The sequence below is a fragment of the Zootermopsis nevadensis genome, unplaced genomic scaffold, assembly GCF_977971745.1.
Source record: "Zootermopsis nevadensis isolate Lab colony 2312 unplaced genomic scaffold, Znev_1.0 Znev_ptg000010l, whole genome shotgun sequence".
Classification (NCBI taxonomy): Eukaryota; Metazoa; Arthropoda; class Insecta; order Blattodea; family Termopsidae; genus Zootermopsis; species Zootermopsis nevadensis.
In genome coordinates, this window is record NW_028259142.1 from 13289518 (window position 1) to 13314910 (window position 25393).

At 37.7% G+C, this 25393-nt stretch overlaps 1 protein-coding gene and 1 long non-coding RNA gene across 7 annotated transcripts in view; both read right to left on the reverse strand.

Annotated features, from left to right (window-relative positions):
• Positions 1-25393, reverse strand: part of LOC110841493 (lysine-specific histone demethylase 1A) — a 502755-nt gene that overhangs the window by 136090 nt on the left and 341272 nt on the right. The window lies entirely within an intron of this gene.
• The window catches only part of LOC110841501 (uncharacterized), a 122720-nt gene that overhangs the window by 53202 nt on the left and 44125 nt on the right, over positions 1-25393 (reverse strand). Inside the window, exon 3 of one of the 3 annotated variants that reach the window (XR_015534409.1) lies at positions 2023-2986. The exons of 1 other annotated variant lie outside the window; for it this stretch is intronic. This is a non-coding gene — a long non-coding RNA (uncharacterized LOC110841501). Of the gene's footprint in view, positions 1-2022; positions 2987-7252; positions 7540-25393 lie in introns of those variants that run through there. One more of the 3 variants, XR_015534407.1, reaches the window with a different exon arrangement.

The window sequence follows — 25393 nt, forward strand, 5'->3', positions numbered from 1 at the left end:
GAGTACCAGAAAAGACGGGAAATTTCTTAACCCGTTGACAATGCATGTCTTCTCAAAAAAGGCCTCTCGTAATTGCAGCTGATCAAACAGCTCCGGCAATGAAATAATTACAGATTGGACGTAAGGGGGGTTTCCAATACTGGGTTGGACAAATTTCTTCTCTTCGCCACCGTTGTACCCAGACCGACTATGGGGTCCATCAACCACGGAAGTAATGGGCTATTTAGCTATACGTATAACTTCTGAAATGTACAGCTGACCTAAAAATAAAAAGTTAGTAAAGTTATACGTTCGCTTCCTCCATACGCCTTCATGGCTAGGTTAGGTCACGAAGACAGCAAATTTGCCTCGAGGAGTTAAGCACTCAAATATATCAATCAAATAAATTTGGAGATTACACAACATAAAACAGCGTATGAATTCCCGTTCTCACGCGACAATCGGTGCTGCCACCTGCGACAGAATAGCTGCACTTGGCAACATGTCTGTCTCGAGTGTCAATTCCGATCGGAGTAAGGCCAGAAACGTTGAGGAGCCCTAGACCAGTCGCTCGTCTTCCAGTTTGCAGAGTCTAATAAAGTGTAGGAACTTGCACTGCTGACCTCTGTACCCTAATGCACACACAGCAGGAATTGAAATTGGTCTGCAAGTTATGATATGGCCCAAGAAGGGGGCGAAATGTCTCTGTCTTGCTGACCTCGCAGAATCTTCGAATAGCCTTGATCTAGGAGTGGTCATGTTTCGTGAGAGATCAATACCTCAAGAAATTTCATTTCTGATCATTCTGAATGGTTCGCATAAACCTGTCTAAATCAGTTAACTCCAGTATTCAACTGAATTACATTTGCGTTCTACTATACAGTTTTATTATGAATACAGCTCTAAAATGATGTAAGAACTGATCACGTTCTGAAGTTCTCGTAAACCTACATCATTCTTTGTTATTTGCGGTTTATTCAACGATGCTTTCGATTACTCAGATTATAAAATGTTGAATGATGAGGTGACCGGCGAATAATAAATTAAAAAGAACGTGGAATGAAAAGGCAATGACCTAATTTAAGATACTGTCCTGGCATTTACCTGGAAAAACTAAGAACCACAAAGAAAAGACAGGAAAAACGGTTTCTGGACAGAGAATTGAATCAGGGACCTCACGAAAACAAAGAAAATTGTTAAACAACTCGAAATCGACGTTCGGTAACAAAAATATTACTGCGTGTGAAGTAGAGCGTACGTATTTAAAAGTTATTACGAATTAGGTAGAAAAAACTGCACCTACAGACATACTCGGAAGAGCATACTACTCATCCATAACGCCCTCCAAATTCGGGACACATATATGGTCGCGTGCCCCGCAGGTAGCACACAGGACATTTCATCTTCACTCATACATTTTGATGATTACGTAAATTTCGTATTAATTCGCGTGGTAAAAAAGGATACAGATTCATGTACCCTCAAATCACGTTGCAGCATTTCTAAGGGAGCCAAAACTGTAAGTTTAAAAAACTTAAAACAATATTCTTCATTTCAAAATATTGTTAGCGATTTTTCATAAATACCTGTATAAAAATAAAACTACATCTTTCGGAGAATTTCCGTTCTCCCAGGAATAAACAGCAAACAACTCGAACAAGGTAACAGACTACGCAGTCAAACGCACACGTGAGCTTCGAGTTCTTGGACCTACAAGAAAATTAATCTTTCCCGTAAAACTTAGTTATAAAATAAATTATAGAAGCATGATAATTTGTGAATCTACGTATGAAAACACGGTTCTTGGAGATTATTTTTTAAAACCCCGCACTATTTAAAATGCAGACACTATCCGTATGGTACAAAATGTTGTCATAAAAAGAAATTTAAAACTACGTAGGTATATGGGTGTCGAATTTCGTCAGTAAAATGGATGGAGCTTCCAAGATGCAGAAATAATTTCATTTACACAGCGACAACAAGTTCTGATATTTGACTTCACATTTTTACAGTAAAGTACAACACATAGAAATAACAAATAAACCATACCAAACATTTATTTAAAACTTTCCCCCCAAAATTTTAAATTTATATGAAGGCTTAAAACACTTTATAGAAACATCAGAATTTTATTCAGGATCAGAGTATGAAATACCGATCTCTACATTCCCTCTGCTAAATTACGTAGTTTTCATTGCAAAAAAGTACATACAATACGGTAAACTAACAGATATTACAGATTATTTACAAAAGCAGATCAGCTACATTGAGGTTACAACGTTTAATTTATTTATTCAAATAAAGCTACAAATGCTGTTCGGCTTTGGAATAATGTTTGTCCATTTGTTCTGATGTTCAGTAATAAAACATCTCTTCCTTGTTTGTCCGGCATAAATATAAACGCAGGGCCTACTCTGTTTGTTATTTTCCATATTTGTTGATCGCTATCTTTTGTTATTTTAACAATTCATGCTGGCAACGCTCATTATCTACAACGAATTCCTTTTTTAAACAGTTCATCAGTTGAAGTTTCATAAAACACAACAACCAACTAACAGAAAACCATTCTATTTTCAGTTTAGTTATATAGGATCGCTTTCGGTGTTATATTAACACAGAACGACAAAATTCACACAGGGGCTTTCGGGGTTTTCCTCTGCGACCTGCGTCCAGAGTTCAGACCTTCAGTCTTTAAAACCTAACACGCTGTGCCCTTTTGGGTCGAATCTATTATTGCGTTCAAGTCTTTTCCGCGCTTTGAAGTTCGTTCGAGTTTAAAAACCTTCACCATCTGCCTCCATCTTCAGAGTTTAAACTGTTACATGAACCTCCTATACTATGAATTCTACATAGGGTGAATACTTAACCTAGGATATCACGTCATTAAACAGTCATTATACGACAATGGAGCTGAAGTTCTTACATGAGATGGTATTGAGCGTTCAGTTTCTTGATTGTTTTACCCCACGGTACTCGCTGGATAGGAGGATGGTGCTCCCCAGGGTAACTGCAGTAACAACAGTAATAAAAATAGAATAACGGTAAGTTTACAGTACAAACAAGAGTCACATTTATTCTAAATAATCGTTTCAATGCAAAATAGCGTGAGGGAACGATATTGATTTATAAAAATTCAACGGCAGCAACTTTCTTAAAATTACAAATGTAAAACTAATAATGTGAATTTATTTTATATGGATGTGATATGGTCTATTGGTTATTTTCAGACGGAAATATTGACATCGATAAGCCTAATACTGTGATATGAAAGAACAACTTATAGAATGGATCGGACACAAACAATAAAACCCTTGCGCAAACCGCCACTGACAAAATTTCCAGCACTAAAAGTCAAATGCAATAAAGATTGGATCGCCTTGTCCAAGAACTGCAAATGCCATAAAACAAACTGAGCGGCCTAAGTCTCTGGGGAACATCTGCTACATATTTCTATCCGATGTCATGGCCGTGAAATAAAATCTTATTTTGTAACACGTAAGTGAGATTTTATACAAAATAAAACAGTTTAAAAGACGTATATATAAGATTAAAAAGTACAATTCCCATTTTAATGCGAGATGCTATAATTCTTTGTAATTTTAAACCGACTGGAAGGGATTTTATAACGGGCTATATATCTCATTGCTCGTATCTATCTGGTGGTTGAGGTCTGTAACGTAAATAATTCTATTGGTTGTGAAATCCAATCGTTGTATTCATTAGGAAGCGTTAGTCCTGTACGGCCGGTAGTAATGGTAGACTTTATAGCTGTCAAGGTGATCCATTAAGATGAATAGATCAGACAACCATAGTCAGCCATGCCAGAGTTGAGTGTCATAAATTGATGAAAATTGTATCAACAACACGTTGCTTTAATTTCAAAGTTCTCTTGTTCTGAAGTCTTAAACTGTAAGTAAAATAAGACATCAATTTTGTTTTAAACATTACAATTCTCATTCGTCTTAATGCAATCAACCATTCCACAATACTGATCATGAAACATCATACAGGCTTACAGTAACTTTGGCCCAACATACACGAAAGTTAGTCTTAAATTTTTGTATTATTTAACGACAATTTTGAAGTATGAAGACGGCTGTCTTATTGGTTGTAACGGCGTGTAGTCTGGTAGAAGTTTACTGACGTTTCATAGGTGCTTGCTGGCCCTGGTGTTGGAAGCAGCAAGTACCTCTGAAACGTCAGTAAACTTCTACCACACTACACAGCACTACAACCTAAACGACAGCCAGCTTCATACTCCCAGCCATGAGAATATGAAAACTTACAATGTACTTCTTGTATTTTGTTACATATATACACTACAGTACAACATGTTTCATATGAACATTGCTAATTTTAGTGAGATCTAAACGTTATGCCTGACACCGAGTGCTTCAATAGTTACAGTCAATAGTGTACCAGATAATATAGGATTTGAGACTTTCGAGGTGAGTACAATCAATAAAATCGTCTCGGGCAAACAGCCGCGTTAGCAGCTTATCGTAGTAAACTGACGTTTCGGGAATAAACTCTGTCCCCATCTTCAGGGTTCTGATGTGACTGGATTCTCGGAAGTCGCCTGTGTAACTGGTCCCGAGCAGGAAGTTACACAGGCGACTTCCGAGGATCCAGTCACAACAGAACCCTGAAGATGAGGACAGATTTTGTTCCCGAAACGTCGGTTTACTACGGTAACCTGTTAAGGCGGCCGATTGCCCGAGAAGATTTTATTGAGTGTACCAGATAGTTCCACTGCATACAGACGAGAGTGTACGTCAAGATTGAAAGTGTTCCAATACACAGAGTCCATAGTATACCTGAGACTAAAAGTGTGAACAATCTTTCCACGCCCTTAATAACACAAAGCACACGCCGAGTTAAGAGTCTTCGATCTCCCGGCACCGACTAAATTTCTGAACACACCCTTCGGACAATGGCGAACAGAGAGATACACAGGCTAAAGCTTTCTCGCTCATTATGAATAGGACAAAATACTCCCCATTACACTGAAATATATACAGTACAGACTTCCAAAAGTAAAGGACAGAACATGCATTATACTTACTTAGTACTCAACCCATAATTTCACACCTACTGTTAGCCAGTTTCAACACAACAACTTAAAAATCTCAATGACGCACTAGGGAACTCAGGCCATGATACACCCTCACAAGTACCACACAGATACAAACATAAATTGAGGATGTTTCAAAAATGTTTTGACCTAAGTTTAATAAAATTACATAAAAACAAATTTCGTAATTTATACTCCACCCATAATATTGGTAGTTAAAACAATTAAAGAAGAAACACATTCTCACTGCATGAGGTAAGGATAAATTCATATCAAACGACAGTTAAAATTCATAAGCGGCTAAACTATTTGGGATGATCTAAGTATAGACAAGATATGCATATAAGATTATATACATAAATGTGCTTACAGGACATAAAGGTGTGGACTAGACTGATCTGGTTAAGAAAATGATCCATGGCGGGCCTTTGTGAAAACGTCTAAAACGTCGATCAATTTCTGCGGTTCCTTCAGTGTTTCTGCCTAATCGTCTCCGACTTGTAATAAACACGTATTTGTTTCCATACATCACACGAATCCAAAGTTAAAGGTATTAAATGGGATCACTGTTTAAAACAATCCAACTGCATTTCTACATAATTATCATAAATACTTGGCTGAAACTCAGTAAAAGTTTCGATCTGCTGCGTCTTTGTCTTTACAACAAGAGTGTTTCAGCTTACCTCAAGTTAGGTACTGGCTATCAGATCATCACGTCTTTAAGAGTCAGCTTTGCTATTAAATAAGCTACAGCAATCCTAACCTGTTTGCATCACACTTACACACTCAACAAAAGAAACGGGCAGATCTGCCTTAAATATCTCGCAAATTAATTTAAGTCGTTTGAAAGGGAATCGTTCAATTCTAAACCAGTCAATATCTACTATCGATACTTGAAGCTTCAATAAGTACCTTAATTTGTATAATACTCATTACCGTCTAAATTAAATTAACACCTTAATAATTTATGTTCTCTAGTCTGGAAACCTGCGCCTTACAACTTCACGTGTAGGCGGTATGCTATTTAGTTATCATTATAATTTAATTAAGTACGATATTACAGGATATCCATAGTGAAACTAAGAGCAAATTAACACTGATCATTTGTTGGACAGGTAAGAAACATTCAGTACAATCCCGCACTCTAAATAAGATGTGACTTAAATATTTTATAAAATCATGATCCTATATAACTATATGCACACCAAACAAAAAACAGTTTACACTACATCACACTCAGGCTTTCTGTGCCCTCACATCAATTATTTGCGTGAAGAAGTACAATTTTTACTCATTAAACAGAGTTCCTGCAGGCTTACGCCAATGTAATGCGTTAGGGTAATAACTTTCACCCATCGGCTCCCCATTGTATTTATTCTCAGAAAAAAGGAATAAACTACAGTTGGTAGTGGGAAATGAGAATCGGAGAATGAATAACGTCCTTTAATTTGTGTATTGGATAAAACAAGTGTCCACTTTCCAGTAAAGCCTATCTGAAATGTTAGTTTCATTGCATCAGAATGTAATTCGTCTAAACTTTGCTGTTCCAACTCTGACTTCTTGGCTCTGACTGATACCGATCTGACATGTTGCGAAACGCTACAAATAGCCTTGGACTTGTCGGGTTTCTTGATACATGTTCCGGATTTCAGTTCACAGAATGGAGAATGCTTCTTTTAAAAGTTGAGCAGATGACGATCAAAATGTTTCAACTCCTTGTCTTATGCCCATTTATAAACTCCATCCTCAAAGCGGTAAACCAGCAGTCATGTTAATACAACAAATTCGTGATGGAAAGAATAATGGTACAGATCTGTATATTCACACATGTCCATGTAAATACACGTTAAAAATATAGAAGAAATCCTGTACTGAAAGAATCTTACCACGGTAAGAAGTGCTTCTGACTGGTTTCAAATTCGACCTTCATATTTTCAACAGATTTGCGTGGTTTAATAACGAAATCGATCTAGAATAGCGATATTTCGGGTTCTTACGGCGGTATGAAGATGGCTGTTCCGTGTAGAATGGTAGAAATTTACCGATGTTTCAGAGGAACTTGCTGCCTCCATCATTACACGATTTACCTGCGTAACAACCCAAAATACAGCCATATCCAGTCTACAATAGACGATTTTTTGACTTCTAAGCTTAAAATGGCAATAAAAGTCTCCCAAAAATCTTAATTTACCCGTTCGTATGACAACGAAGTTCATCCTATAAAGTTCAATAACGCACTGACACTTAAAATAGAAATCAATGATGCACTGTTCCCTCAAATTTATCTCTACGAACCTGCTGAGCTGCCCCGGTGATGTACATCAATCAGAATAAAGAATAATGCACTACAGGTGTTGTAATGCTAATCTTCTCCCGTTAGCTTCATAAAGGAACGCAGGGGAGACTATCTGATAACGCCCAGTGCGTTCCATTCTTCTATATATTCGGGTGAATGAGCTACCGGAGAGGCCACTGCAAAACTGGACCTACGGAACAAGACAACACGCCCATTGCTAAGGTCGCTCCATACAGAAACAGTCGACGTTCAGTGCGCCATATCAAAGTTCTGATAATATCGAAACGACTACGAAGAAGACATTCTGGGGAAAAACAAAGCCTACTTTTCTAGTTTAACGTAGACCTGGTTCAATCTACAGAACTGCGATAAATGAACAAAGTTATCAGATAGCATTTTTGCGGCATATGATGTTATTATTCTCTACAAAAGCTCACCATAGCTCCACTCGCGGACCGTGTGCTGGCTGGAAAAAACTTGTAGACTCTCGTTGCACTTATAAAAATACATCCTTTCACTTCGACGTTTAACGACAGTAGGTTACAACACAACGTGACCTGCGTGGGCTCTTCTACAGTTAAATCGATATATTTATTGAACTAATCGAAATGTATTAAATTTCAACCACCGATAAATATTTTAATAAGGGTTGTATGACTTTTCAATCATTCTGTACGTGTGTAAGCCTATGTATGTAGACTATGTACAAAGCAGCCTTAAGGACCCACGTACATTGCCCGTAGTTCATGTTTGGTTGATTTCTAATTCCAATTAAAATATGTATGTGACGTCATTGCAACGGTACACTTCATATATACGATAAACATGCATGCTGAGGGCGGTTATAAGGAAGTTATGTTGTATGGCACAAACCGCTGGCTGTGGCCCTTGGAGGACCAACAGGTAATCGGGCATCGGAACCGACAGCTGTCTCCTACCTGCTTTATTAATTGAACGGGTTTTCCACACCGAGTTATAAATCACTCGATCACATCTTAGATCTCCCCCTCTCGACATACTGGTAACGAAAAGAACGGTAATCTCAAGTGAAATAAAATAAAGCCAGACTCAAAAACAAGAAAGAACCCATCGTGTAACAGGGGGGAAAAACTGATCTTCGCGCTGCAGGTAGTGTTCTAATGGACGAACACCAGTCGTCCTTCACTTCTGTCAAGACCACAAATCTGATTATTTACTGTGAACAATGATTTGCTGCAAGACTATACGTGATCACGATAAATGATGAAGAACAGCGAATTACGAAAACAAGAGACAAAAATATACGTACTATTTAAAGAGGCCTTCCTCGTCTGTAGCAAATACTTTAATCACTACATCCAAGTAGCGTTAAAATCGTTCATTATTAGAGGTATATTTCGTACAGATATATGACGTTTCGGAAGATGTTATACTATCGTCTTTATGTTACTGATGCTGAAAGCAGAGAAGCAGGAATTTTATGAAAAGGTGATCACATGTTAGGAAAATTCTGTGGGAGAAACGTAAGGAATTGAAGCTGTAAGTTGACAACTAAAAAAGACTAAACATCTGTATGATAAATAAATACAACTTTTAACAATTCTCAATGGCTATCACTTCTAACAAAGAGGTCCAGCTGATGATCCCAATTCTTCTGAGCGTAGTACCAAACAGCTGCGACGCCATGACACGTTTAAGAATTTTACTAAATCCAATTTATAGCTTATTATAAGCGTTTCTTATTTTGGTATTCTTAATAAACGTCTTACGGGATTGTAATGCGTTGATAATTTTACAACTTATTTTAAAATTCTGATAACATTATTATTTCAATAATTATAGTTAACCCTGTATCAACATGGCACAATCTACAACTCAAACCGTGCTTACGTATACGCATAGCTGTAAGCTTACATGACGTAAGAAATATCTGAAGCTTTTCGTGTCATAACACTGTCAATTTCGTCGTTGAAGTCCATACATATCACGCTAATTCCAAGCTCAATGTTAAAATGCAAATTAATACTTCCAACGTGAGTCTAGAATTTCGTATTCTGATATGAGGGCGAAGTACGATAACATTTGGGCTTAACATTAGAAACTGTAAAGTCTCTTCCAGCATTGGTCGGTGAAGTAATATAATGTGAGATTAGCTCTATGGTCAAGGCGAGACAAAAGACAGCGAAGGACGTGAAATCACGGAGCTTCTGAAACTGAATTAGTTATTGTTTCGAGACGCCCAGAAGTCTGAGGTTTCGTTGCTCGAATGAGGTCGGCCAGTCTCACCACCGCAACTGCAGTGATCAAGCTAATAATCCACGATAGTGAATAGAAACGGGAACTGGAACATTGAAAATTTGACCACAAAAGAGGAAACTGTAGAAGCTTCTCACCAAATAACCGAGCCACGTTACCGGAAACAGCAGAGCTGTAGTCGCCCCACACAATGGACGAAGCGGGACAATGAAAATTGATAAGTTAGCTGTGAGAAACACAAAATAGACTGTTTAATTTAATACGGTTCGCCGCAAATTCAATTGCGCGTAGCCTGTAATAAAGTTATGCTATGTATTAACTTGTTATAACACAGAACTGTGGTTTGTAAGGAATAAAACACGTGGTTATATTGCATTTGCTTTCACTTTGCTGATAACATGGCTACAGCATGAACTTTATAACATGTAAACTTCAGCTTTAGCAGAAAATTAGCGGTATTCTAACAAGGTTTAATGTCAATCATACTGCTGTATTTCTAAAAAATAAATAAATAAATAAACGATGGAACAACATATATAAAATAACACAACAGTTGAAAGAGAGAGACTGTAGATTGCATAAGAAAACTGCAATATAAGCATACAAGGAATAGAAATGTACATTATAAATTACGACACGATGAATAATTTTCATATGTTTAACCTAATAAAAAAATAAAAAAGAAAGAATCATATATTTGCGTAACATAATTAATAATGTACAGTACGTACAAATAAGTACCGTACAACAAACATTAACAGCGTAACCTACCTTCTTCCAGTTATGACAAAAACAATGCAAGTATTAGAACAAACAAGGTGCCTCGTTACTTTACTAAGATTTTGCCATGTGACACGTGACTGGCTGCGTGAGAAATCCCGTCGGGAACAACGGGGGTTAAAATATAATTCTAATCAAACTTATTTCTAATGCTATCAAGAGGTGCCACGAAAAAAATATATACGTTCGAAGCTGAGCAAATCGTGAGTTTGACAACAAATGTTTATTTACTGGTAAGTTGCATGTCAATAATGATGGGAAAATCTGAAGTATCAAACATATATTCATAAATAACATTCCACAAGGCCCAAAATCCCTTAAAATAAACAGATCACCAGCGAACCAAGCTACTAAAACGTGCTTATTACGTCTGATTAAAAACAAATCTATCCTGCCATCTCTTGACTGATTAAGTAATCCTGTGAATTACATATTAAATATTTCCCTGAAGAATAGAAATGTTTAAAGTACATAAAAATTGCCAGTATTGATGTCGTTTAACCAAGAAAAATGAAGCATAACTGGACATTACTTGGCACATGACTATGATCATGATAAGACAGTCCTATGATAGATGATAATTTCGGCCCAGCAGAGACATCTCGCAGTGGCCGGCGAAACAGCGCCATGGTATGTGTCGTGAAGCCGCCAGCAGAGCCCAAACAGCGTTTGCTCCACTGCAGAGCAATCTAACGACCATCAAGTGCTGTCGTTAACCTGCTATTATAACGAGAGGTCTCATTCTTTTTGCTATTTATTTGTTGTATGTGTAAGATCCCCTCAGCACACTGCATTGTTTGCAAATCATTCTTCTGCTCGTTAGTCGTATCCTATTGTTTTTGGCACTAGTACCGGTGACTGAAAGCTTGTAAGTCTCAGTGGGTGGTTTCCAAACCCTACCTGCACCTTTCCCCTGTGTGGGTGGAAGGTGAGACTAGGAGAGGTGCTTGAATAGAACCACGTTCAGGAACAATGAATCGCGGCCCTATCACTCAATATAGTCTTGATTAGGGGGACTGCCAGTACAATAGGATCCATGGCTACTACATGGATTGGTATCTTACAATCAGGCCTTACGTACCTTCCAGATGCCATGTAACAGTGAATAGATCTAGACAAGAAAAATCGAAAAAAAATAATTGCAAAACAGCCCTAACAATGAGAAAAGTGCGTTTTTCATTAATAGAAGCAACTTACTTGCATTAAACAAAAGGTTGAAGCACTGCAACCCATCCTAACCCACTTTACGCGTAAACAAAGTTTTGTCCAAGCCAGGATAATAACCTCCTTAACAACGCTAAATTGTTTGCTTGAGTCAATGAACGCGACATTCGAAATGTTTTTGTCTGTTGTCTGCGTCACTCAAACTGCGTATCCGAACATCAAACACAGTTTTTCCCAATCAGCCTTCAACATATTTATAGAAAGGAAGATGAAATTCACACAACATTTTAGCAGGTATACCTGAAAGCATGCGACCACTTCGGAGAAGCAGATTTCAGAATATTATTAAATGGATCTTAAAGATACAGGTATGAAGACAAGGATTGGATACAACTGGCTCTGAAATTGAAAGTACCTTGTGTTGGGCTGCTGTAAACATGGTAATGAACCACAGAGTTGAATAAAAGACAAGGAATTACATGACAAGCTAACTGATTATCACCTTATCAATAACCGCTAGCGTCTACCGTTCGGTATACACGGCGCCAAAACCCAGAAGAACATCATCAATATAATGACAACATTCAGTCAGTAGCCTTTTTTAATAAATTCCCATTAAGTTCCAGAGACCGCGAGTCGATAAAAAAAGATGCATGCGGCCCCAGGTCTTAAAAGGTTACGACGACTTCCATCAGGCTATGGGCTCTCTCTCCACTGGGATACTGGGAACGACCCGTTCTTCAAGTGTCTGAGCACTGCGGGCCCCAACTTTTCGTTAGATTGATCTATGGACATTCGGTAGGACTCCTTGGACGAGGGATCGGCCCGTCGCAAGGCCTCTACCTGTACACAGGACAGCACAACACAGAAAAACGCGGACAAACATCCATGGCTTGAGTGGGATTCGAACTCACGGTCCCAGCGACCAAGCGGCCACTGCGGACCTCTCTCTCTCCACTGCAGATGTAAACAAGAGACAGTGTGTGTGGGTGTGTCTGGGATGCAGAAATACGGTAGCAGTTGATGATAGTACGCATGGGGTATAGTTCTTACTCGTCTCTTAGTAATGCTGTTAGGTTTGTAGACATTATGATAATTTCTGCACAGCATTTCGGAGGTTACGGTGAGGAGGGTTCTGAACTAACACCCAGCCCGAAGCTATACTCCAGAATTTCTACTGCGAAGACACAGAATTGTCATTATCATAGGACAACAAAAACCAAGTAACGACAGAAAGTCTACGTTCAAGTTTAAATATACCGATATCTTTTTTCTTTAGTTCCGTCAACACTGTTTTTTACGCAAATTAAAATATCCTCTTGCTTTTCATTTTCACTCGTATTTGCTGTTTGAGAAGAGCATTTAAAGACAAAACGTTTAGCAGTCTGTAGCAATTAAAACTATTTGTTGTTTTTCAAGATAATAAATTTTACATATTATCATGGATATATGCCAACAAGAGTTTTATTTAAATAAAAACCAGACTGGAAAGTATTAATGTTCAGATGACGAAATATACTACGAAGACAAGTCAATTCGTTGACATGAATTCGGAGGAAAAAGATCCCTTCTTTAATATTAAAGCTTGTATATTATAAAAAAGAAAAAGTCAGCGTCTTAATAACCACATCATTTCTACTAAACGTCATATCAGCCCGAGCAACTTTAGTATGTGCGAAAAGGACGGAGTAAACTGAAGTTGATAGTTTTAAAGAAGAATAAGAAGAACAAGAAGGAAGCTCTTGACAACAGAAAGGCCTTTCCAGCGTTCCTTCCTGCCATGTCTTGCAACTAATAAGGCTAGATAGCTCGCAGCGGATGAAGCGTACCGTGAATGAAGACATCTTGGCAATTAAGATCAGGCGTTAGAGTAGCCGCATAAGAAGCAGCATCGCGTACGTCGGGCCTGCCGTTGACCCGCCCCCAGGTAGCGCACACACACACCACACATGGGTCGTGACGTTGCACCAGTACGAACTACGTGTTTCCGTATCAAAGTAACGACAATGTCTACAGTCTACGTCAGTTAATGGCCGACGGTATGAACGGAACTGATATACGAGATTCCTTGCTACAGTAATGGAGCCGATGTTCAACAAACGTGACAACTGTTCATTCATTATAACAGACTAATTAACTAACTAACCAACTCCATAATGCACATTCCCTCTCAAAAACCTGATACTCATTCCTTTCGGTAGCAAAGTAACTCGCGGCTTATTTAAAACCTGAAAGTTCATTACCGCATTAAAAACAGCCCGCTACCGGCCCATATCACATTAAAGATTACCAATATTGTCTTACCTGAGGTTTATTTTATGTACATGACGTTTCGAAAGTTGGCTATACATAACCATTCACTATCGGGTGGTATATTATTATTCCCTTCACTTACCATTTTACAGTGTATTTACTTCTATGTAACTGAGACAAACCTTGTCCCTGAGGTACATAGAGCAGCAGCTATTTCTGAAATACATTTAGTTTGTAATATGTGTTACATGCATTATACAGATTTCGTGTGAGGCATTATATAGACACCAGCGTATTTCGAATGATGTATGATGATCCTAGAATGGCGGTTTTCTGAAGTTCCCTAACGTCGTGATCGCCCGGAATGTTGGCCAAATATTTTTTGAGTGACTTGGAGACAGTTCCAGTTGCTCCTATAATTATTGGAATTTATTTTGCTTTTACCCTCCACATTCGTTATATTTCAGTGAGGTTATATTATTATTATTATTAGTAGTAGTAGTAGTAGTAGTAGTAGTAGTGCCATAACATTCTTCTTCACAAGCTCACTAATTTTGGATTTTCCTCTAAATTTGTTGATTGAATTTGTAGTTATCTTACCAACAGACATTCCTTTGTACGTATATCGGGAATGCTTTCGTTTTCTTATCTTGTTAAGTCAGGAGTGCCTCAAGGTTCTACCTTATTCCCCCTACTTTTAATATATTTATTAATGATATTTGTGACTCTCTTTCCAATTCCAGTTATCTGTTGTTTGCTGACGATTTAAAGATATATCGTAATATTAGAGACGTTTTTGATTGTAAGTTGTTGCAGCATGATATTCACGCTGTGCAAAATTGGTGCCATAAATATGGTATGAAGCTTAATTTAGGTAAAACCATGATTATATCTTTTACTCGTACAACAAACAGCATATATTTCAATTACAATTTATATGACAATTTGATATCGCGTTCTCAGCGTGTTAAAGATCTTGGTGTACTTTTGGACTTCAAGCTTTATTTTCACCAGCATATTGATTACAGGTGTTCACAAGCCCTTAGAATGCTAGGTTTGATTAGGTATATTACGTCTTCTTTTTCTACTTTAGATAGCTTATTGGTTTTGTACAATAGTCTTGTTCGGTCTAAATTGGAGTATGGATCTGTTACTTGGAATTCCATTACTTCCACTGATTCTACCAAACTTGAAAGAATTCATAGGAAATTTGCAGCTTTATGTCACGCCAGATTTTTTAATGGCCTAGGTGACTATAATTATGAAGACGTTTTAGTTAGGAGCCATCTTGATGCTCTCTTTCTCATTAATATATTTAAAGGCAAAATTTGCTGCCCATCCGTTTTGGATTCAGTTTCTTTGCGCGTTCCCTACAGATCCATTAGAAACTACTTCACGTTTTTTGTTCATTGTAGTTTTAAGGCTAGTCCCTTGTTTAGGTGTGTTTCTGCTGCCAATGCAGTCTGTCAGCGCATCGACATTTTTAACAAAGGAGAATATTTTGCTTAGGAATTTTATTTATAATTAGTTTATTTGTTTGTTTGTTTTTTGTATTTTAATGTTTCACTTTTAGGCACATTATTTAGCTTATTTACTGTTAATTATTTTGCAATAAATTAATGAATTGATATATTATCATTATTATATATTTAGTTCACTGTTTGTGTGTTTTTGTATTGTTGTGTTTGTTATTACTGCTTAGCTGTTATTGGCCTTTATTGGCTGTTGTTAAGCACTCTAATAAGTGAATTGAATTACTATTAATAAGCAAATTGTAACTTTATTCTAATAATTATAAAAAACCTCCTCTTTCCAATACTTTTCAAAAACTACAAAATAATAACTGAAGTGTACTGAATGTAAAAAAATCTCTAATGGAAAGCTTTCATAATTGTTTTGTTTTTGTGAGAACAGCAAGCATGTTATCAGGTAGACTGACTACAGGAAGCAACGAATTCTCTGTGAATGAATAAGAACACGGTTCACGCTAAACCCACTATCATCCAAGTCAAATTGTGGGTGCAAAATGAGACCAGACAAGGTTTCGAGCGTATTAGGAATACAGGACACTTTTCACCACGGCGTGGCGGAAACCAGCCATCTTCATAGTGATAAACTTCACAATGTGTACACTTCACTAAAGACTACTAACCATGCTAGCATTAGACGCAACATAAATTAGGCAGTTATAAATCCGTCGTTAAATAAAGCAATAATAAATTAATCTTCTTAGGACGTTCGTAGCATCTGAATTTCCCAACATTCTGTTATTACTTTAGTTCTTGTATTTCTGACTTGTATTTCTTGTTGACAGGGAACAAACTACGCGCTAAACGTAAGTAAATATGAATTTAAGTAGATAAATATTTGCAAACATAAGCACAAACAGAGAGGAAGATTTTCACCTGTCGGTCATCAAAATCCTCGGTTGTTGCCATTATGCATTCCAAGAATTATCCACCTTAAGTTAAACAATTAATACATATCGTAAATTAAATCCTCGAGAAATTATCATGAATATGTACAACAACGATTCATTTTAGAGACCTGTAAAATTTTTCAGAGACGGAAATTGACAAAATCTATTATTTACTTACTGATGTCAGTCAGCTTTTTAAACAATAAGCATTGTTGTTATTGTTTATTTACTTGCTGTGCTGACTGGATCTTATTTTGTGGTTTTATTTTTATAAGTTTTTCTGTTTTTTATTGTTTAATGTTTTACTTAGTATTATTAATTGAATTATATTACTTAGGTATCGTATTTTGCCCATTCACTTGTGAAATATTATTCTATAAATGAATTGAATTATCATTATTATTATTAATATGGTACATTTATATAGTTAGTTTCATTTGTTTGTTTGTTTTTGTATTTGCAATGTTTTATTTATATTATTATTGAAATGAATTTAATTATTTATTATAACTTATCCTGTACTCTGGTTTAGTGCTTGGCTGTTATTGGCCTTATTTGGATGTTGTCAAGCACTTAAATAAATGAACTGAATTGAATTGAATAATAGTCCTTATTGCAAAGAATAATAAGCCAAAAGTAGTGGTAAAACGTGAATAAACAACAGTTTTGACGAATCATAACAATAATATTATTAACCCATGGGACACAGTCCTTCATTATGGTAAGTTATCAGCGGCACTAATCACGAAATTTACCATCCTTTACGGGTCACGAATGTTCATTACCCATCCACAAGAGCCCGCCTCGTGTACCACAAATCCAATCAGCACCCTCAAGACCAATTTTAATTTTGTCCTCCCATCTACACCCAGGTTTTCCAAATGGACTGTTCCGTACAGGTTTACCAAATAAAATATCACATGCATTTCTCATACCTTCCATGCATGCCAGTGGCCTCTCCAATCTAATTTATATGTAAATATTATGAGTGATACGATGCAATTTTGCAGAGCAGTCCAATCTTTCCGACCAAGATCTAAATGAATCCAATGTTCCGACGTAAGGTGGCGTGTGGTTAAGTGATGTGTGGTAACATAATTAAAATTAATGAGCTGACGGACATCCAACATACCGCAGCACGTCAGGAGCAAGATGAATATGCAATAAATTAATTAAACCCGGTGTGAAATTCGGTTGTCATTACAGTGAGCCACGGGTGGGAGTACTCCAGCCCGCTGGCTACCGGAAATGCAGCAATGACCAACAGACTCCAGCCTCAACCAGAGTGCGTCTGCACCGAACTAACTACACATACAGATATGGCTTCTTAATTGTCACGATATAAAATGTGAGAATAATCGCAAAAGTCAGTCGACCTCTACAAATATGAATAATTTGTTACTAAACAACAATTTCGTCATTTTTAATTCCACTACTTAAAAACACTTTAATCTAGGAATTACAGACATGTTCAAACCCTGTTCCGTTCTTGACAGGCATAAAAACTGAACATGGCATTTCGCGATTCGGCTGTTTAACACAAAACGTATTTCCTTTCTTGCATAAAATGCACGCAAGAGATCGCGGTAGTGTGAAAATTCAACAGATTTCGGTTAAATTTAGTAGGCTACTCCGACTGCTTACCGATTAGAGTCTCCACACGGTCTAAGGCGTAGGATTTAGCCACTGTAACACCGGAATCATGGGTTCGAACCCCAGCTGAGGCATAAATGTATGTTGTGCCGTCTTGTGTAGGAAAAGGCCTTGCCCATCGTCCAAGATGTCCTACTAACTGTCGGAAGAAACGGTTCCGAAATCTCCCATAAGGAGATGGCCTATGTTCGCCAAGAATCGTAGAACCACGTAAACAGAAATCTCCGGCAGCTTAGTTATCATAATAATTTAATTTCGGTTCGAATTAATCCGCTATAACCCCTACATTATATAAAACACATATATCTTTCAGGACTGGGTCACATAAGAAAATGTTACAGAACACACTTTAATCTTCATTGGATCCTGTAAATTTATTTTTAAAAGAATTTTAATAAGATAAACATTTAAGGAAGCACAAAGTAAAATAATTTCTGTCTATGGTCCCTGGTATCTGTAGAGAGATAATCTCTGAATACCTTTTCTTCAATAACTAATTCATCTTTCAAATAAATAAGCATAAAGTTCAATGTGATATATAAAGACGCAATTAATGCACTTGAAAACAAATTTTACTCCACTGAGTACAACTTCCAAATTTTATTTTAACTTCAAAAAATGTGTAGCTGTCTTTCCTTGATGGGTCAAACTAACAGCGCATGGCTTTGTGCTAACCATAGATAAGAACATGCATATTTGCAGGCTGCGGTCACAGGTTGTAAACTACTGACAACCACAAGAAGAGATATTAAAATTCTTGAGGTCCAAGTTATAGCAAGTGAATGGAGCTATAACAACCACGAGTTTGCCTTTTTCACGCCTACGCTCATATACACTCCAGTGCTTGTTTAATTTTAACACTCTAAAGCCCGAGTTCTCAGCCATACAAGACCCGGAACCACATTCACCTTTTCTTGTCGACTCGTGGGCTGCCAGGATACCGACGTTTCAGATATACTTATATCTGCTGACAACCCAGGGCTAAAGAAGGAGAAATTATGTTCCTCCGAAACATTGGCATCTGCCTCCAAGTCCACCCGGCGTTACAACCCAGAAGACCGACTACTACAGACAAAAGTATTTTCACATTAATTAATTAGCCTTCTTAGTTAGTTCGACCGGAGTAAATCTAAAAAGGAAATAAAATAAAAAAGTACTGTGAACCGAATCGGAATATTTTCTTGCAAGACCGGTTGGTAAGTTGGACTTGATTTCCGGCATCTTCTGTCACTTTCAACGTTAGGCATGTTGCGTCATTAATTAACATTCTTTGATTGCTTGTGACGTTAGATATAATCACACGTCTGAGGTTACTTGATAGGAAGGATGTTTGTCGCGTCACATACCACAGTATTACAACCCCAACCGCCTCACGTAAGAAATGAGCGGATTCTTTTAAACTGACTGCGGTAGTTTCAAAAGCACTGTGAAGCATATATAACTCATATACTGTCGGTGATATGGATCGCTAATTCAAGTGTTGGAGACGTTTTTGAAAGCTCTCGATCACATCGCAGAGATGTAAATCAGGTTCAGAAATGTATCGCGCTGTCCTCATGGACTAAACGTATATTTACCTACTCAGTTGTTGGCCTGTAAGAATATTTCTTATTCTACCTGCTAATTGTTTTTGCCATTTGTATTATAATGATATTTTGCGACAGCGAAGAAATTTGCCATTATTAGTGAGATTTCATGCCTGGCCTGAAGATGGAGGCAGTATTTGTTTCGAAACGTTGCTATACTCCCTTAAGTCCACAAGGCGCTTCAACTCAGAAGACCAACAGTCATCTTCAAAGCCGTGAGAACCTCAAATCACATTCCTTTGGTTTGCATTACATTGAACATTTTCTGACACAAACAGCCAATAGACTAAAGAATAGAAATATGTGAGCGAACTCCAAACCACCAATTTTCCAAACACGTTCTTTCTTTTACTCAAAACTGTTATTGACTATATTTTGTATAAACACAAATCTTCATACTCACCGCTGTGAGAACCTCAAATCATACAAATCTACTGTTTCAAAGCGAATCGTACTACAAATACCACATTCAAACGAACAAACAAAAGTTGTGCATCTTAATGAGATCTATAGTTCACACAATGGATCATATTTTGAGAATGCTTAACATGTTCTTTAATCAAAAAGAAAAAAATTACAGTCCTGTTAAAGATTTTTGTCAGCGTAGGCCTGCATTGAAACAACACCCACCCAAAAAAGTGTCCCCTACTTCAAATTTCATCGAAAATTGTCCAATTATGACTCAAATGAGAGATACGAACGCATGAGATCACGTTTTCGTTATCAGCACACAAGAGTGAAAAGTTTTTAAAAACTGCTGTGAACTTAAACGTACTCACTTATCTTGCTTATCCTTAGAACAAAATAGTTCAGTGCGCAACTGTTTAAAACAGAAACCGAGGTAATATTTGATAACTTAAAAACAAAACTAAGTTTCCATGCCCTATTACTTCTTTCTGAAATTCGTTTTACTCAACCAGTTAAGAAGTTCCTTGCTTTATCGTCTCTTCACTAACACGCCTATCTCGCATCCGAGCGAATTCATGCCATATCGTAATATTAAATTTGGTACAAGCCTCACATGCATGCCTGTATCCCTGAAGTAACTTTCGTTTCAGGTTTCCCGACCAAAACGTTGTGTGTATTTCTCATTTCCTTCATGTTTGCTGCATCTCTAAACTATCTCTTACTCGAAGATGGCTGTCTTCTGGGTTGTTGCAACGTGTAGTTTGTTAGAAGTTTGCTGACGTTTCAGAGGTCCTTACTGCCTCCATCATCAGGACGATGAGTAAAGTCTGTAAACTTCTACCAGAATACACGGCGCAACAACCCAGAAGACAGTCATTTTCGGACTCACCGCCGTGAAAACCTCAAATCCTACATCTCTTGTTCCTTCATTCAGTCACTCCAAAGATATTTGTTGACGAGAGCACAAGATCTTTCATCCCAGCGCAGATTCAATCTATGTTCATCCCTTGAAGTGAGACAGCAAATCCCTTCGCCATAAAAACAACGGGCATGTTGGAGAATCGATGTATTTGAAACGAGCGATACAGCGGTCCATCCCCTATAGTGTAATGCTGATCTTGTCAGCAGCCAACTCGCATCATTATTCTGGAATGTTCGCTCCCACCTCTTCACGAAGCATTGCGTGGCTGACCAGCTCACACTCATCGGTAAGACCGGCTGGCCGGCCAGCCCCCCAATAATCGGATAGCAACATCTCTCCTCAGACCGAACTGGATGGTCAGAACGAGCAACGAAGTTGATACATAGTTGCCACGTCGTCAAAACACTGGGCGTTTACTTTGAAAAAGAAAGAAACCCTCAAACGACGAATATCGTAACAGGGGTGGACATAGCTTGAAGAACTGGCTGTCAGGGTCAATAAACTCGTCATATGACGTCAAACAAAACAACTAAACTTTGTTGTCATGATATTCAGAGCCAAATGCAACACACAACAAAACCCAGCTCAAACGGAAAAGGGCTTTGTTGATAATCTTCTCCGGGCCCGACAGCATTGAAGTAAACTAACAAACTCCATGGAGGAGATTCCTTCTCGTGAGGTTGACAGTCAATAAATTCCCCGTCTTTTAAAAACCCGTCGTGTTAACACTATACCCTAACCTGAATCACTTGAATTCAGTTCACACCTTAGCACACTATTTATTTAAGATCCACTTTAAAAGCATCCTCGCAGCTACGTCCACATGAAGCAGTATTCTTTTTCATGAAAGTTTACAGACTAAATGCTGTCCTCTAATAAACTGATAATATTTAACGCGAACGTAACGAAAAAAGATTTCAGTAGAATGAAGTCTGTAAAGTCTGTAAAGTTTGGTGTTCCTGAAATTTATCTGGTAAAGAAGATTCCTATCACAAATGGGAAAGAATACCGTCTGGCCGTCGGCAAAGTGTAGATTACTCTAGTGGAAAGCAGGAAAAGGTTCAAATAGAATAAAGAGAGGAAAACCGAAAAGCGACTGAAAATGTACACTGCCCTGGGCCGTACTTTCCAAAACGTACAAAAAGAACTGTGCTTCAGGCCTACGAAAAATGTTTTTGACCATTTTCTTTATTTTATGATAAAACTTGTAACAAAGCTCTCTTTTTGAATAATGCACAAACAAATGACCGACATACCACAACGTACTTATACAAACATACCATAACGTCAAAAATACCGTTCTGCTATCCGAAAAAAAAATTATTAAAGATAATTTTGGTCACCAATCTACCCACAGAAATCGACACACCCATAAAATGCATCCCTACGAAACACAAGTTCTTACACATACATTAATCCAGCACTATTACTACCTATTCAGTAATAACTTAATACCATAAACATCTGTTGTTATTTCAGATATAAATGCATCCATTCCTTTTACTGTCTAACTAACTAACTAGATGGCTTACCGAACCCGAAGGTTCATCACCGAATTAACCAAAGCCCTCCACCGGACCCTGTCCTGGGCCAACAAAATCCAGTTTCCTTCAACTCCTATCTCGGATAGATCCCGCCTGAGATTATCCTCCCATCTACGTCTAGGTCTCCCCAGCGGTCTCTTCCCTTCAGGTTTCCCAACCAGTACCCGGTGCACACCTCTTGTCCCATCCATGCGCGCTACATGTCCCGCCCATCTCACTCTTCTCGACTTAATCACCCTCACAATACTGGGGGAGCAGTACAGATTTTTAAGCTCGTCATTGTGCAGTTTTCTCCACGCCCCATCGTCTTCCCTCTTAGGCCCAAATATCCTCCTCAACACCCGATTCTCAAACACCTGCAATCTGTGTTCCTCCCTCTGAGTGAGAGACCATGTTTCGCACCCATACAAAACAACAGGCAAGATTATTGTTTTGTATACTTTAATTTTCAGGTTCTTAGAAATCAGACGGGAAGACAAAATATTTTGGACTGAGAAGTAGCAAGCATTTCCGGAATTTAGTCTCCTCCTAACTTCCTCACAAGTATCATTTTGATTTCAGAAACAAAAAAGATCTAAGGCTTTCACAGCGGATATGATGTTCTTTTGGCGTGGTGTAGACTAATCAGTAAATGTTGCAGAAACGCCATTTCAGTCCTGAAGATGGAGACAATATATTTCTCCTAAACGCTGGCATCTATCGGGGAGTGTAAATAGCACCAAAACTCAAATGAACAGCATTAATATTCAACTGCTATGGTATTCGTTTACAAGTAGGATTTTCTGTACACACCACAAAAGAATGATCAAAAGAGACTTCCAGACCTAATGAAGTCCAGAAAAATGCTAGTTTTGAGACCAAAGGAATTTTAGGGACTCTTCTTTCAAGAGCACGTTTTAAGTGGACCTCATCTATAAGCTGAAACTCGATACAACAATGGCAGTATCTTGCTAAGTCCATGAGACTATTCACCCTCGAGGATTAAAGGGTCAGTGAGTGTGTAATTCCGTAATGCGTAATTCTGCCATGAAACAGAATAATGCGTGATACACACATATAGCCTACACACAGGCGTATGTATGGACTGTATGACACGTCTAACACACTCAACGTCGGCGACATGTGACACAGGGATGGTCGATCCTCAATATCTTTTCATACAACTACAAAATTCACGTGTGCACGTAAGTACAACCTTCCTCACTTAAACCCATTTTAATATTATATTCCCACTTTTTGTATATTATATGACGGTTTTTCAAGAGGTTCCCACACCAGAATTCGGTATGAATTTCTAATCTTAGTCGCCCTTTCTTCGCTATCCTAGCAATAAGAACCTGGTAGCAAAATTATATACAGGTAGAAATAAATAAGGCCACACACAGAGCAATGATCCAGAGTTTTGATCACCCCTAAATTATGGTAAGGTCATAGATTTTAAAGCTACAGGAACAACGGTGTGTTCTTTCTTTATAGGTTTTATTACACTTTTGCTAAAGCTCCATCTATTGTCACTAGCTCGCACTTCGCCCATCCAGTCGATAAAAGACAGCACGGGATATCGTCAAAACGCCATCAAAATGCCAAGCACTTTTAAAAATACGACTGATACAGGCCAAATACATGGCTCAAGCACGGTGTTTGGAGTCTGTTCCACGACGACATTTTCGCTTGTTTCTGGGTGTTGTCCGACCAACGGAATAAAATGTCCATTTAAATGATCGACCTATAATGTTTTTTCTGTCCTTGTGACGAAGTTACATACACGGACAAAGCCATTATCTAAAACATTCCCTCGAATTTCCTAAAACGACATAGACTTACCCAAAATACATTAAGTATCACGAGACATCACAAGAATATATGAAAAGTTGCGTTGTCAGAATGCAAGCTGTTTGAAAAGGGGGAGTTAAAGACAGGTGGGAAATGTTAGATGCCCCCTTTCAGCCCCGTCTATACAAAATGACGTCAAGGCGTTTCTTATTCAATACCGAGACAATTACGGCAAAAGTTTAATATAATAGTCTTTTCACGTTGACGTGCAATTGACTTCAATAACTTCAATGTGTAACAACTGCCTTTTGCTTAATGAACCACTGTGTTAGTATCCGGTCACATCCAAATTCACGGTGGTCTAATTCTTGTTTGAAAACTTGGCTTCATTGCATTCGTTCTGCACGCTTCCGGAAATGAGACAGTGGGTACTACGAACGTTCAAAGAGTTAACACACATCACAAAGACTAAACATTAGCAACGATTATCAGATACAGTGAGAGGTGACTAAAATGGAACCTCAGTCAAACTAAAACCTGAACTAATCAGAATATGTATTTGGTCCAGATAATTTACAGTGAAAATCAATGCAGAATTCCTCTGATAACCGGACATTTGTAGCAGAAATAAATAAAATAATACCACAAATGTTACTCGCGAAGAACATTAACTTTATAATAGGGAAATTTGTAAATATTTAAAGAAATACAAGAAAAGATATAGGATTGTAGGTAGCTTTGGAGCTAAGCACTTCTATTTGATATGTAATTACAACATCGGCGTTCATCTGTTTTATACCCGTTAATGAATGGGTAATTAAGCATCTAATTAATAACTGACACATATGTGCATAAATTACTGTCAATATGGCGGCGGAATATACTGCAGCTACCAAAGGGTAAATAAAGAAATGAGATTTCAGGATCTACATCAGGCAGCAAGCATCTCTGAAACTTCTACCACAATACACGACGCAAAAGCACCAGTAAATAAGATTGTTCCAGTGAAGGAGTTCGAAAAAAGATTGACTCACTGAGGACAGTTCGTATATAACAACATGTAAAAAATAAGTTTAATTTTCCCGTTAAAATATCTGTTCTGCAATACACAAATACGTATCAAGGCCAGAGACCTATACAAAATCGAGTCTATAAATAAGGAAAATTCGCACGTAGGACTGCATTAATATGAAACACAACGTTCCACGCCTATTACTGAAGCGATAGATTATAAACTAATATATTTGTTTTGTTTTTTTATCTAAGTTAACATGGAAATACACAAACGAAAGACATTTAAAAAACAA